The sequence below is a fragment of the Macaca mulatta genome, chromosome 7 (genome assembly GCF_049350105.2).
Source record: "Macaca mulatta isolate MMU2019108-1 chromosome 7, T2T-MMU8v2.0, whole genome shotgun sequence".
Lineage (NCBI taxonomy): Eukaryota > Metazoa > Chordata > Mammalia > Primates > Cercopithecidae > Macaca > Macaca mulatta.
In genome coordinates this window covers 162,563,523-162,579,574 of record NC_133412.1, presented here as the reverse complement: position 1 = coordinate 162,579,574, position 16,052 = coordinate 162,563,523, and the positions used below count along the sequence as shown (strand labels likewise).

At 46.7% G+C, this 16,052-nt stretch overlaps 1 protein-coding gene and 1 pseudogene across 31 annotated transcripts in view; both read left to right on the top strand.

The window, feature by feature from the left end:
• FOXN3 (forkhead box N3) overlaps nt 1-16,052 on the top strand; it is a 468,244-nt gene that overhangs the window by 292,092 nt on the left and 160,100 nt on the right. The gene's annotated exons all lie outside the window — the stretch shown is intronic.
• LOC144330378 (adenylyl cyclase-associated protein 2 pseudogene) overlaps nt 6,700-16,052 on the top strand; it is a 36,566-nt pseudogene continuing 27,213 nt past the window's right edge. Inside the window, exon 1 of the transcript XR_013396477.1 lies at nt 6,700-16,052. This exon is cut by the window's right edge and continues 27,213 nt beyond it. The product of XR_013396477.1 is annotated as an adenylyl cyclase-associated protein 2 pseudogene (transcript).

The window sequence follows — 16,052 nt, the reverse complement described above, 5'->3', positions numbered from 1 at the left end:
GAGAAGAAAGTGGATTAGCGGTTACCAGGGCCTGGGGGAAGGTGGGAATGGGGAGTTAGTATTTAATGGGTACAGAGTTTCTGTTTGGGATGATGAAAAAGTTCTGGAAATAGATAGTAGGGATGGTTGCACGACAGCGTGACTGTACCAAATGCCACTGAACTGTATGTACACCTAAAAAATTGTTAAAATGGCAAATTTCATATTTTGTGTATTTTATCACACATTCCAAAATGAATCCAGGTACAAAAGAAGAAGAAGAAACAGAACAACACATCTTTCAGACAGACCTCATTTTACATTCCAGCAGCCATGTATTCCTTCAGCGTACCCCTGGTTGGGCCCAGGCCCTGAGGATTCTGAGGCAAACAGGACAGGCTCCCTGGCCTTAGGAATCCGTGGAACCGACTGTGGCCAAGTGTGGCCTTGATTCTGGAATCCCTGGCAGGTGATGACTGCTAGCATTTCCACAGGTGATGCATTTTACAGCAGCCAGCGATGCTTAGCCAGTGACCTTTCATGTGCTCGTAGCTCTGATTTTTCCAATTGCAGCATTTGGATAAACCCACAGTTTGCTTTTGGAATGCCGAGGAAAAACATCGTTTATGGTTTTTCTTTTGGTCTCACCCCTTTCATCAGTTGGTCTTTAGCCTTAACCCATAAACAAATAGCCTTTTCTCTCTTTACTCTTCCCTCTCTCTTTGCAAGACCTCCAGACTCCCAGCAAATGGCAATTCAAGCGACATGCTTCTACCCACAAGTTAACGGTGATTCACGCTGGCTCCATTTTGTACTCTTGCTTCACATGTTTGGATATGAGAGTCAGAAGACTCGGGGTGAGCCAGAAATGAGGTCAGGGGCAGCTGGGTAGCAGAGGCGGGATGTCTGTTTCTTCCTTGTAGCTGACTTAAGATTTCTGATACTCCCAGTGCAGGGTAATTTCTGCCCATACAAGCTGTGGCAGATAGGAGTCTACTGTTGGCTCTATTTGAGGGCATTAGAGATGTACTGCCCTTGTCCTTCTAGCCCCTCCACTGTTATTGACAAACAGGTTTGTGCTTCCAACCACCCTGTCAGAATCTCTGCAGCCCTCAAGTCAGCAGGAGCATTAAAAGAAACCTGGAGGATGTCTCTCCAACTCCACCAGTGAAAACAGTTAACTGGGCTTACTGGGAGCTAAGAAAGTGCTTCAAAAATAGTTTATTTTGGCCGGGCGCGGTGGCTCAAGCCTGTAATCCCAGCACTTTGGGAGGCCGAGACGGGCAGATCACGAGGTCAGGAGATCGAGACCATCCTGGCTAACAAGGTGAAACCCCGTCTCTACTAAAAATACAAAAAAAATTAGCCAGGTGTGGTGGCGGGTGCCTGTAGTCCCAGCTACTAGGGAGGCTGAGGCAGGAGAATGGTGTGAACCCAGGAGGCGGAGCTTGTAGTGAGCTGAGATCCGGCCACTGCACTCCAGCCTGGGCGACAGAGTGAGATCCTGTCTCAAAAAAAAAAAAAAAAAATAGTTTATTTTTATGTTACACTGAACTTTACCACAAATGACGGGGAAGCAGGGATGGCTGGCACACATCATGATAATGATCTTGAAACTGTTAGCATAGTCTGTGAGTTTTAGGTCCACCTGGGGTTTTTCCACCTTGGTACTATTGACATTTGGGGCCAGAGAATTCTTTTTTTTTTTTTTTTTTTTTTGAGACGGAGTCTTGCTCTGTCGCCCAGGCTGGAGTGCGGTGGCACGATCTCAGCTCACTACAAGCTCCGCCTCCTGGGTTCACACCATTCTCCTGCCTCAGCCTCCCTAGTAGCTGGGACTACAGGCGCCCGCCACCACACCTGGCTAATTTTTTTTGTATTTTTAGTAGAGACGGGGTTTCACCATGTTAGGCAGGATGGTCTTGAACTCCTGACCTTGTGTTCCACCCGTCTTCGCCTCCCAAAGTGTTGGGATTACAGGCGTGAGCCACCACGCCCGACAGGGGCCAGAGAATTCTTTATTGTGAGAGGCTATCCTGTGCCTTGTAGGATGTCTGGAAACATCCCTGGCCTCTACCCACCAGGTGCCAGTAGCACCCCCACTCACCACCAAGTTTTAGTGATCAAAAACATCTGTAGATATTGCCAGATGTTCCCTGGGGGGCAAAGCCAACCCCAGCTGAGGACCACTGGCATACCCCAAATCCCTTCTGCTGTGTTCTGAGTTTTAAATGTTGAGGACTTTTTTCATTGTTATTCTGGAAATAATAATGAAAAAGAACTTGAGGTTTTGGTTTTATTCCTGCTTTATTAGTATTAAAGGGTATGTAAGCATCACAGCCTGGGAAAAATTAACACCTAGTATTGATGTCAGAATGAATCTGTTACCCATGTACTACTAGACTTGGTTCCGTGAGGGGTGCTATGTCTTGGGCAACATGATTTCTGGTGTGGTCCATCTGCCAAACAATTGCACAGTGGTGAGGGTCTGTGGCTCCTCTCATTTCATCTACTTTGCTGTATTTCCCAGATGGTAGGGCGAGGTCCTGCATGGTTATAAACTGAGACGGATGCAGCCTGCATCCGTGGCCTCTGAGTACTGCTTGTCCTCTTTTCCTTCCTGTGCCAGTCCCATGACTGAGTGACATAGGCAGCTATTTCATTGCACGTCTTATATCTTTCTCTTCCACATCTAAATGGAGGATGGTACCTGCTCTTTATCTAGTTACCACCCGTCGAGCTCTACTCTTGTCGTGGTGTCAGTTATTTGAGATTGTGGAATTCTCTGTGATGTAATTACCTGTTCTGGAGCCCCAGATGGATTCCTAAGGGCCATCCTCCAAAAAGCCAAATCTCCCTTTCCCTCTGAGGCTGGACTGGTGGGAGTGTCTCCTCACCCATTCATCCAGTGCCGCTGATGGGAATGTCTCTTCGCCCATTCATCCAGTGCAGCTGATGGGAATGTCTCTTGACCCATTCATCCAGTGCCGCTGATGGGAATGTCTCTTGACCCATTCATCCAGTGCCGCTGATGGGAATGTCTCTTCGCCCATTCATCCAGTGCCGCTGATGGGAATGTCTCTTGACCCATTCATCCAGTGCAGCTGATGGGAATGTCTCTTGACCCATTCATCCAGTGCCGCTGATGGGAATGTCTCTTCGCCCATTCATCCAGTGCAGCTGATGGGAATGTCTCTTGACCCATTCATCCAGGGCTGCTGGGGGGAATGTCTCTTCGCCCATTCATCCAGGGCTGCTGGGGGGAATGTCTCTTCGCCCATTCATCCAGGGCTGCTGGGGGGAATGTCTCTTCGCCCATTCATCCAGGGCTGCTGGGGGGAATGTCTCTTCACCCATTCATCCAGTGCTGGGGGGAATGTCTCTTCGCCCATTCATCCAGTGCTGCTGGTGGGAATGTCTCTTCTCCCATTCATCCAGGGCTGCTGGAACTCCTGTGTGCCATGCTTTATGTGAGTTACTTGGGATCCCTGATGACTGAGCCAGGTTTCCTGTCATCAGAGCATACACTCCAGTTAGAAAGTTGGACTTGTAAACAAATCTAACGTAACATGAGACTCGCTTTCGGTCATCTGTGCAAAAGTGCTGTGGTTTAACGATCCTGGCTGTTTTGAAGCTCTTCCTTCAAAAGGAAGAAGTACTGAAATACTGAAACACAGCAGTGACATTTTGGAAGGCATTAGCCTGTGGTCTGGGAGAATGCTATTTGGGAGTCTGAAAACCTGGGTTTTTCGTGTTGACACTGGCCCTGATTAGCTGTGTGCTAATTCCTGTAAACCTGAGTCACTTCATCTTAATGGACTTTCCTCCCTAGGTTTATAAAATCATGTGGTTGGGCTAGATCATCTCTAAGGTTCCTTCTGATTCTGGTGGCCTCTGCTTATTATAATGTTTAAAGACTGGAAACCTCGAGATTAGCCGGTCTTTGTGAGGAGGATTTATTGTAAGTTTTTAAAGTGGTTTCCCTGCTCATCTGTGCCTTTGGGGAGACTTGGGCAACTCTGGTATGGTCAGAAGCCTAGCAACACTTTGAGGCCCCATCTGAGGGGTAAACCAGTAGTCTGAAAGACTAAACAGATGTCTTGCCCTGAAGTTCCAGAAGAAAAATACCATCTGTAAATAGCCTCATCAACTTTTATAGGGCTTTTGGCGGGTAGAGGTGCCTTTTACCATTATCCTTCTGTCTGCTTGTGGATTTGTATAAATCCACTAGGTTAAAATTATCCATTCCTTTTGCTCTTGAAGCTGTAGGTCTGTTTCCTGCCCACTTTAAACCCTGTCCTGTACCTGTCACTTTTAAATTCTGTAAGTGCCATCCTCAGCATTCCAGGGCTGGTAATCCCAAAGACGGCAGCAGCCAAGCTCCTACCAAGGGGCACCCAGTCAGGGATAAGATCTATAGTCGTTAATCTCATCATATAATAATGGCAGGTAAATATTTGGAGCATTCTTCTCTCCTTAACTTAGTATACTCCTTCATATTTCAGTTGCTTTGTATGTAAATCTCACCTTTTGAAGAAAGCATTATATGATCTCTCACTGCATGTCAGAATAAGTTTCCTGGACCACCTAGGTGATACTTGGCAATTATGGCCTCATGTTGTGGTTCTATGTGTACATGTGCTTTTTCTCTTTCAGGATTGAACTCATCTCCTAGAGCCAATGATTACATCTAATCACCAAGAAAGACCCTACAGCTGGGTTGGGTGGGGTGTGTGTGAACATACGTGTGCGCGTGCATATTACATACCCAGGAAAGGTTGGCAGGATAAATGGATCACCATGTCAGGCACGGGAAGCGCTCAATAAATAGTTGTTGAGTTGTACCGAGTTGTAAGTGGCTAAATATTTCATGGTTCTCTATTCTTCCTACTTTACGCCATTTACCATGGGCTAGAAAATAAGATGAAGCTGTGTTTGCACTGAATAGTGGTAAGTGGTTGCTGGTTGTCTGAAGAGTCATAGAGCTTTTAGTGGTTTTACAGCTCTGATTCTTTTTTTTTTTTTTTACAGCAATGTTTACTATTTCTGGCCATTATGTACTCTAATATAAAAATTTAATTAGACTCTTTCTTTTCAATTAATTATTACAGCCCTGTTTGTTTGCTCTTTCGACAGAGCCTGCTTTATGGGAACAGGAGAGATCAATTTTCTATCACAAAATTCATTACTTTTGACTAAAGTCCAGTGCGCCTGTGAGTGTGTGCACCACTCTTGATGACTTCTCAGGCAGCCAGAGGATTGTGGATTGTGACAAGTATTAAAGTAGCCTTGGTGAAAGGATGCTTTTGATTCAAGAAGAGTTTTGATTTGATCATTGTCCTTCTCAAAGCAGCACATGAAGCAAAGTTAAAATTCTGTACAGTTCCTGGGGTTGAAAATATACTTGTGTCTTATTCATTCCTCATTGTTTAATATTTTCTTAAGAATCCAGAGAGTTGGAATTGGGTATAGATAGAATATGTAAAGGTGTCTGCCTTAGGAAAGCTATCTTCTTTGACAGCACCTATGAAAGAAGGTGTGTGCTCTGGGAGGGCAGGGACATGATAGGTTTGTTCTTTACTTAGCTGCAGAACCCACACAGTGCCTGGCACATGGTCGCTGTTGAGTAAACATTTGTTGAATGAGAACGCATGAGATACAATAGTTTTGCTTTTCATCATTGATAAAAATACTCTTTCATCATCAGTAAAAGTGTTTTCTGGATTAAAAGTTCTCTGTGCCACTGTCTCTAACAATTCTCCATGATTAAGGTCTTGGATGGAACTGTTTTCAGTGTTGAGAGATGCCAGACCTGTGTGTTAACAGTACAGCCATGCTATCTTACTTGACAGGACAGGGGCTGGGCTTGGTCCCCAAGAGGCACAGGTAATTTCCAGCTCAGCTCATTGAGCCCCCAGGGGCAGAGCATCGTCTCGGGACTCACACACATCTTGTGCAGTTCTGTACCTGCCACATCACTAGCTCTGTGATGTCAGGGCCTGCAGTGTCACCTCTTCTGTTCTCTGTTCACTGATCTGTAAAACTGGGCCAATAGTGTCTACCACCCACAATGGGTAGTGGCTATTAAATGAGATCACCACAAGTCATGTCCTCTGTACAGAGATAGTTCAATAAATGTATCTGTTTACAACTCCTTTCCCTTCCAGTGATGTTTCCCTTTAACAAAGAGAGTGGTTCTCCACCCTCCGTTCTGAACTGTTTCACCTCTTACTCTTGCATGAGATGGGGTAGAAGAAGAAAGACCCCAGTAGCCTCAGTCCCTGGGTCTCTGACGTGATACAGTGCAGAGTTAGAGGTTAGACCTGTGTGGTGATAATGGTGGTAGTGGTAGTGGTGGTGGTGGTGGCGGCGGCGGGGGTGGTAGTGGTGGTAGTGGTGGCGGTGGTGGCGGTGGTGGCGGGGGTGGCGGGGGTGGCGGGGGTGGGGGGGTGGGGGTGGTGGGGGTGGTCGTGGGGGTGGTGGGGGGGGTGGTGGTGGTGGTGGTGGTGATAATGGTGGTGGTGGTGGTGGTGATAATGGTGGTGGTGGTGGTGGTGGTGGTGGTGGTGGTGATAATGGTGGTGGTGGTGGTGGTGGTGTTGGTGATAATGGTGGTGGTGGTGGTGGTGGTGATAATGGTGGTGGTGGTGGTGGTGGTGTTGGTGATAATGGTGGTGGTGGTGGTGGTGGTGGTGGTGATAATGGTGGTGGTGGTGGTGGTGGTGGTGGTGTGTGTGTGTTGACATGGGCATGGGAGCAGGAGCTCGAAGAATAGCATACCTCAGCCGAGCTCTCTGCCGTGGCAGAAGTACTCTGTGTCTGTGCTGTCCACTGTATAGTCACTATTCACATGTGGCTTGTTGAGCACCTGAAATGCACCCAGTGTGCCCACGGAATTGCATTTTTAGTTTTCTTTAGTCTTCATGTAACTAATCTCATGTGGCCAGTGGCTACCATGTTGGACAGCGCCACCCTAGAGCCTTTCTGTGGCCCAAGGATATGCAACCTGTGCGTTTCCCAGGAGCTTGGGAGAAATGCAGAATCTCAGATGTTGCCCCAGACCTGCTGGATCTGAACCTGCTTTTTAATACAATCCCCAGGTGGTTTGATTTTAAGAAATGCTGGGCCAGCCTTCAAGCCTCTCAGTTTCTTTCCAGAGACTTCCGGGCAGTTGTGCTAGTCAAGGATGGAGGGTTCTTGCCTTCTCAGCTGTTCTCACAACAACGTGCTGTGGTTTTCAGGGGACCCATGTATGTGGGTCCCTGTGGTTAAGAGATCAAAGGAAAAAGTTCTGTAGCTGTCATCTCAGGATGAAACGCTGTTTTGCATATTCCTCCTCATAAACCTTCTTAATCTCTGTATTCCTATGTTCTTTCTCCAAAGGGTAGCTCTGCTGTTATTTTCTCATGTGTCCTGCTACTGCTTTGTTTTCCCTATTAGTAAAGATGTGTACACACACACACACACACACACACACACGCACTTAGCTGTTTCAAACCAAATCAGTATGTTTAGGCTGTGGTTCTCTTAATGCTTCCCAGCACTCTGACGAGTGATAAATATTTCAAAAGCCTAAGTAGCATTTTCTCTTTAAGTGAAATTAGAAAAATGTCCCCCCACCTCCCTGAATATATTAATAATTTCTGTTCTGTAATGGTGCTAATTTAACCCATCAAAAACAATAGTTACAGAAAACTTTGCAGATTTCTTTGATATCCATTGGACAAATCACTGTAGCTAATGGGCGTGTTGCTTGGCTGTTATTGATATCAGCGAAGCTGGGAATTGGACTATATGTTTAATTATTTTGGTGGATACTTTTCATTTTTGAATGGCTCACAGACATCACATGGTGATGGCTCAGATGTTGTCTATATGATGTCTGTTGCAGGTTGCAACTTAAGCTGCATCTGAGGCGTTGCCCAGGGCACCATAAGGAAACTGAAGCACAAAGGCACCATGCTAGAGGTCCCTGCCTCTATAATGAGTCTCTAAAACAGATCCAAGGTTACAGTGCTAGTAAATGACAGAGCCAAAACTTGAACCCCAGTAGTGTGGTTCCAGTATCTACACTTCACCGCCACCCCCAACTGCCTTTGTTCTCTGTCAGGAACTGGCCACCTCTGCTGCCCACTGTGCCTGCTCCTTTAGATTGATGTTGTCACTGCTGTGGGTCCTCTCCGTTTGTTTGTTTGTTTGTTTGTTTGTTTGTTTTGAGACAGAGTCTCATTCTGTTGCCCAGGTTGGAGTGCAGTGGTGTGATCTTGGCTCACTGCAACCTCTGCCTCCTGGGTTCAAGCGATTCTCCTGCCTCAGCCTCCTGAGTAGCTGGGATTACAGGCGTGTGCCAACACACCCAGCTAATTTTTGTATTTTTAGTAGAGATGGGGTTTCACCATGTTGGTCAGGCTGGTCTCGAACTCCTGACCTCGTGATCTGCCCACCTTGACCTCCCAAAGTGCTGGGATTACAGGCATGAGCCACCGTGCCCAGCCGGGTCCTCTTCTTCTTTGGGTCCTCTCCTTCTTTGAATCTTTGCTCAGGTGTCACCTTCTCAAAGACACCTACCCTAACCACCTCATCAAAATACCCATGCCCTACTGTCATTCTTTCTTTTCTTTTTTTTTTTGAGTTGGAGTTTTGCTCTGTCGCCCATGCTGGAGTGCAGTGGCGTGATCTCAGCTCACTGCAACCTCTGCCTCCTGGGTTTAAACGATTCTCCTACCCAGCCTCCCGTGTAGCTGGGACTACAGGCGCCTGCCACCACACCTAACTAATTTTTTGTATTTTTAGTAGAGATGGAGTTTCACCGTGTTAACCAGCATGGTCTTGATCTCCCGACCTCGTGATCCGCCCACCTTGGCCTCCCAAAGTGCTGGGATTACAGGAGTGAGCCACTGAGCCCGGCTCCCACTGTCATTATTTATTCCCATTGCCTTTCTCTGGTTTTCTCCTTGGCTTTTATTACCACTTGCACATTATATATTTGTTTTGTGTAAATTCCTTGAGAGCAGGGACTTTGTTTTGCTCTCTGCTGTATCCTTAGGCTCTGTAACAGTCCCCAGCCCATAGTAGCACTAGGTCAGTAGTTTTGAATGGATGCATGGATGACCTTCTAATTGGATAGCTGCCATTGACTTCCACTTGGCCTCCTTCTTGCCTTTTCTTGGTGTGGCTCTGCTGTACCTGGCCAGTACTCAGCGAGTACTCAGCATGGTGATTCCTCTGAAACATTTGTTTACCCTGACAGTTCCTTGCAGAGAAGCATCTCGTATGACTCTTGACTGTCCCACCAGTCCCCTTCTCAGCCTTACTGAATGTCCTTCATATTTTGACTGTGCCACCATGTTGCTCCCTCTTTTCTCTGTTCTTCTCTCTGCAACCCCCGCCAGACCAGAACACTATGTGCTTGTGTGGCCTGAGCGTTGTTTGTCCTGGCATTGACACTTTAAAGCCATCTCCTCTCAGTAGACTCCAAGTTGTATGAGGGCAGGAGCCCGTATTCTTTCTTGTTCCCCTTCATGCCCCCAACTTCACCTTAGTAACTGGCTTAATGACCATCTACTGATAGATGAAAGAAGCCATTTAATTGCATGGGTAGAACCACACAAAATATGTTGGAAGCAAGTCTCACTTCTCTAGAATTAAATGTTTCTTTGGCACTATGAGATCTTACCGTTCAAGCTGTGAGATTTAAAGGGAAAATGCTTCCTGCTAATTATTAACAGTTGCCCTGTAAGAGCAGAGCCATTATGGGGTCCCGAACCCTGGCACGCTGCCCCTCCCAGCAGTGAGCGACGGCACCGAGCCGGGAGGAACACTAAGGCAACTGCAGCCCTGGCACCCGCGGACCTCAGATTACCCAAAGAGGATTGCAGTATCAGGGCCAAAGGAGTAGGGAGTGGGTAAAAGGATTTGAAATGAGATTATAGGACCTAAAAGATCCTTGCTTTTGTTCAGGAAATAATTTACCGGTTTTCTTTAAGGCAGTGAGACAATCCAGTTTAGGTCCTGGAGTGCTGGATCAATGTCCTGGGGCTATTCAGATACTTAAAAATAAGTTGATCTGTAGTTGTGCTTGTTGGGCTTCTTGTTTGTTTTTTTATTAAAAAAAAAAAAAGGAAAGAAAGACGGGAATGGAAAGAAAAAGAAACTCAATCGTCAAGTACTCTAAATAAACAAAATTGAATGCAAGATCTATTAAGAGAATACAAAGACAGCCTCTTTTGAAAGAACATCTTTGGCCAGTGTGTCTTTAAGCCAAAGTCTAGAAAGTGAATGGGAAGTGTGAGCAGAATACAACTTCTTAATTTTTATTGTATTTATGTATTTATTTATTTCTGAGACAGAATCTCACTCAGTGGCCCATGCTGGAGTGCAGTGGCGTGATCCTGGCTCACTGCAACCTCTGCCGCCCGGATTCAAGCAATTCTCCTGCCTTAGCCTCCCGAAGTAGCTGGGATTACAGGTGCCTGCCGTCGCTCCTGGCTAATTTTTGTATTTTTAGTAGACACGGGGTTTCACCGTGTTAGCCAGGATAGTCTCCATCTCCTGACCTCGTAATCCACCTGCCTTGGCCTCCCAAAGTGCTGGGATTACAGGCGTGAGCCACCGCGCCCGGCCCTTAATTTTTTTTTTTTAATATATTTTTTGAGACAGTTGCCCAGACTGGAGTGCAGTAGCGCAATCTCTGCTCACTACAACCTCCACCTCCCAGGTTCAAGCGATTCTTGTGCCTCAGCCTCCCGAGTAGCTGGGATAACCGGTGCGCACCGCCATGCCCAGCTGATTTTCTTGTGTTTTTCAGTAGAGAGGGGGTTTCACCATGTTGCACAGGTTGGTATTGAACTCCTGGCCTCGAGTGATCTGCCCACCTCAGCCTCCCAAAGTGCTGGGATTACAGGCTTGAGCCACGACGCCTGGCCAATTTTTTAAAATTTTGAACCCCAAGAAGAAGGGTCCTTTTCCCTTGACCCCAACTCCCTGCATGTAAACTGTTCGTAAAAACCCCGTGGAGTCTGCTGGGTGAGAATCGTGCAGCCATGCTGTCTGCCGTTCGTGTTGGGTTTCATAGCCGGCATAACAGTTCTCTTAATACTTCAAGGCCTTTTTCACTTTTGATGCTTCCTGAAGGTATATTTTGTTTGGTGCTTAGCCCAGGTGCCTCTGAACCCTAAATCTCAGTTAGCATCTCCTTCCTCACGCTATCAGCCTTCCTGCTTTATCTGAAGTTTGTATTGATGTGAAGTGCCTTTTTGCCTTTGTCAGAGCAGGACTTCCCATTCCCCTGAGTGTGATGAGGAGACTCATGAGGGGTTTGTCTCGCTGCTGATAATACTTGGGTCTGATTCTTGCAAGATGATTGGGGATTAGCTACCTCACCGAGGTACGCAAGAGGATACCAGGTTATGTGAAAACTTAAAGGATATCAGGTTTATTTCGCCTCTAGCGAGGGACCAGTGTGTGGGTGATTCTACAGAAAATAGTTGAGAGATTTTCATACCATGGAATCCTGAGTTAACACAAAGTTTGGGAAATAGGGGTACACTGGTTACAAACCTTTTGTTTGAACTTCTATTATTAAAAATACATTCCAAATCAATGGGTCTGTTTTCTGCCGATAGAACGTGCCGAATGAATACGTGATGTGTCGGAGGACACTGAATTTTGCCCTTCAGCGTTCACTATGTAATTATGTTGATGTAAAATACGTGCCCACCCTTGGGAGGCTGCAAGAGGTGATTATTTTGAATAAATTCCATATATGAGCTTCTGACTTGCCCTTTTTTCTTAAAAATGAAGTACTGTAACCTCTATCTTCCCCTTCCCGCCTGCCCGCAAATGTTTCTTTATTTGAAGATGGGGGCTAGTTGGGTTTCAGTTAATTAAAGTTTTAATTGTGTTTGATTCTGCAGCAGATCTGATGTTTACCTATCTTAGTAATAAAATGCAAAGCGTCATCCTTGAGCTCCCGCTCTTACTGGATGGCAAAGGAAGTACCAGCAACCTCGAGACCTATGAGCCCTGGTTGGTGATTTGTAATATGCAGTTTATTTTTGATGTTATAGTCAAATATGAGAAAAGTATTGACTCAAGTTTCATCATCTGAACATTACTCAAGAATTACTATCTTGTATAAAATCTGAGCACTTGGGTGTTGGATTTAAGACATCCCATGTGTAAAACAGAGCTACGTCATTTCCTCCAGTGCAGAAGATTGAACATAGCAAGCCTGAGGCTTCTCTCCTTAGAAAGTTCTGCTTGCAAGGTTAGCCCTTGGTTGGTGTCTGCAGATTTGGATTTCAGGAGGATTCTCAGCATTCCCAGACCTAGAAGAAGGGCTCCCGGTGCCTGCGTCGTTTGTGGAAACACTGTGTGGGTGGAAGAGGTCTGACATTGTGGTGTGCTCCAGGCATAGGGTGTCTACCTGGATTGTCCCCAGGAAAAACCTTGGGCATTGAGGCGCTAAGGCTCTTCCCTTGCAGGCGGCACTTCACGCGTGCTGGCAGGACGTGTAGCTGGGGAAGCAAGCGTGTTCTGTGGGACTTTCCTGGGAGGAGGCTATGGTCGCTTGCGTCTGGGTTCCTCTGAACTTCACCCCCACACGCCTTTTCCCTTTACTATTTGTGCTTCGTATCCTTTTGCCGAAATAAATCATAGCCGTGAGCGTGACTGTACGCTGCGTCTGTGAGTTCTCCTAGTGAGTCGCTGGGGGTGGTCTTGGTGACCCCTCACACACCTTCCAAACCTTTTCTGCCTTCTCAGGTCTTTCCCTTCAACCCAGTACAACCCAGTATCCAAAGTCAGCAACGCAGAATTGTCTTTGATTCTTTCCTTGACTCCGGCACCAAGATCCTGTTGATTTTGTCTCAGAAGTGTCCTCTTGAGCCCAGGCCCCCTGTGGCCTTTGCTGTTGGCCCTCAGCGCCTCCTCCTCACATTCCCTGCAATAGCTTCTCTGTCTGGTGTTTCTGCCTCCGTTCTCCACTCCAGCCCATCTTTCGTGTCACCATCATTTAGTCCAAAACCTAGATTGAGTCGTCATTGTCCATGAAATAGAATACAGATGCATCGGGTCGGCAGCTTCATCTGGCCACGGTGCAGGAAGGCAGGGAGAACCCGGATTTGAGTGGTCAGCTCCACCACTCACCGCTGCGCACAACCAGGCTGTATCACCTGTCTGTGCATTAGTGTTCTTGTCTGTATCTGAGGACAAAAGCAGTACCTTCCTCATAGGACTGATGCAAGGATTAGATGAATGAACGTTTAGAATCCTTAGAACACAGCATGACACATAAAAGGTGCTTGATAATGGTTAGCCAAGATTATGTTTTATAATTATTTCTTGGCACTCTCCCCTCTGGGCTGTGAGCTGCTTCCTGTATTGTGCCTGGCTGTAGCTTTTTAATAACCAATTGCTGAATGAGTGAATGAGAGAAAGAAAAAAGGGCCGGGTGTGGTGGCTTACACCTGTAATCCCAGTACTGTGGGAGGCTGAGATGGGTGGATCACCTGAAGTCAGCAGTTTGAGACTAGCCTGGTCAACATGGTGAAATCCCATCTCTACTAAAAATACAAAAATTAGCTGGGCATGGTGGCGGGCACCTTTAATCCCAGCTACTTGGGAGGCTGAGGCAAGAGAATTGCTTGAACCCGGCAGGTGGAGGTTGCAGTGAGCCAAGATCATGCCATTGCACTCCAGCCTGAGCAACATGAGTGAAACTCTGCCTCAAAAAAAAAAAAAAAAAAAAAAAAAAAAAAAGAAGAAGAAGAAGAAGGAAAAGAAAAGAAAAAGGGAGGGAAGGTTAAAACATGGTTAATACTCTCAAGAAACTTACTGGCTAGTTGGGGGATATAAGATGCCCTAATATAGCAGTCCCCAACCTTTTGGGCACCAGGGAGCAGTTTCATGCAAGACAGTTTTTCCATGGACAGTGGTAGGGGGCATGGTTTTGGGATAAAACTGTTCCACCTTGGATCATCAGGCATCAGTGAGATTCCCATAAGGAGTACACATCCTAGATCCCTCACATGTGCAGTTCACAGTAGGGTTTGCTCTCCTATGAGAATCTAATGCTGCAGCTGATGGGACAGGAGGGAGGCGAACTCAGGCAGTAATGCTCACTCACCTGCCACTCACCTCCTGCTGTGCAGCCGGTTCCTAACAGGCCCTGAACTGGTACCATAAGAGGTTCAGGGAAAGGAGGGATCTCTATGGGGTGGGAAAGGAGGCAGGTTCAATTGTTACAATCGAAGGTGCCAAACTCCTACTTGTCACCATTTCAGATCCCACAGAGACAGAGGAGTGTCAGGATCCGGTGTGCTTCTAAGAGACACTCATATAAGTGAAGGGACCTTATATAAGGTCGACCCTTATATAAGGGACCCCGTGGGTCCCTACACTTTACCCCTCCTGAAATTTGCCTTTCCCTCAGGTGACATTTTGAGCTGCTTAATAGGAAACAGGCACTTTCCAAAGTACAGTGACTGTCTAATGATTTCTGAGTGATTCCCTCCAGGGTGTCTCGATTTCTTCCTGACTCTCAGAGGTAGAAGGAACTCTTAGAGAGAGGACAGTACCTGTCAGCTCCAGCACTAACACCTAGAACCCTTGCCTTCTAAAACATGTCGCAGGAAGTGGGGTGGCTGTTCCTGAGGCTGGCATGGCTGAGCTGGTAAGAAGAGTTACCTTGAGGGAGCTGCTATTGAACGTAAAACAACTGTGCCTCGTGCAGATGATTTCATCCTATGAGCTTCCGCAGTCACTTTCAGAGGCCAGGCTTTATAAAGTATTGTCGAGATTGCTTTTACTGTTTTACTTTTTTTTTTTTTTTTTTGCATTAGGTACCCACTAAAGTCACCCTGTCAAACTACATCTTGAAGTCAATTGCAGTCTTGGAATCCCGCTTTGTGGTGCGGGTTCTATTGCATGGAGTGTTACATGAGTTAGCTCCTGCTGCTGATCAAACACCTCAAACTAAATGGCTTAAAAGAATCATCATTTGTGGCCGGGTGCGGTTGCTCACTCCTGTAATCCCAGCACTTTGGGAGGCCGAGGCTGGTGAATCACCTGAGGTCAGGAGTTTGAAAGCAGCCTGGCCAACTTGGCGAAATTCTGTCTCTACTAAAAATACAAAAATTAGCCAGGTGTGGTGGTGGGCACCCGTAATTCAGCTACTCAGGAGGCCGAGGCGGGAGAATCACTTGAACCTGGGAGGCGGAGGTTGCAGTGAGCCAAGATCACACCATTGCACTCCAGCCTGGGTGACAAAGTGAGACTCCATCTCAACAACCACAACAACAACAACAACAAATCATCATAGGCTGGGCACAGTGAGCTCATGCCTGTAATCCCAACACTTTGGGAGGCTGAGGTGAGAGGATCACTTGAGCCCAGGAGATCGAGACCAGTCTGGGCAACAGAGTGAGACTCCATCTCTATATTTAAAAAAATGTAGTTGGATGTGGTGGCACGTGTCTGTAGTCCTAGCTGTTCAGGAGACTGAGGTAGGAGGATTGCTTGAGCCTGGGAGGTCGAGGCTGCAGTGAGCCATGATCATGCCACTGTACTCCAGCCTGGGTGACAGAGTGAGACCAAAAAAAAAAAGAAGAATCATTATTTGCCCAGCAATTCTGTATGTTGGCTCAGCTTGAATGGCTCCTCTCTATTCCTTGTGGTGTTAGCTGGGCTCCCTTGTATATTTGGACCTCAGCTGGGATGGCTGGGACAGCTGGGGCCTGTCTCGGTGGGGTCTCACATCCTTCAGGAAGCGATACCAAGCTTTTTCACTTGATGGCAGAAGGGTTCCCAGCAATAAGAGAAAGCAAGCCCCAATATGCAGGCACTTTAACAGTTTCTCCTTGTATCATATTTGCTAATGTCCTATTGGCTACAGCAAATCAAGAAGCCAAGCCAGATTCCTTTTGGCAGGGACCACAGGAGGGTGTGGATACAGGAAAGCATGATTGTTGTGGGCCATTGCTGCAGTAGTTGATAACAAAGAGTTTATCTAGGATCTTGGGAGAAGGGAAAGCAGCATCCATTCTTGAGATAGTTGCCTGGGTAGGTGCAGC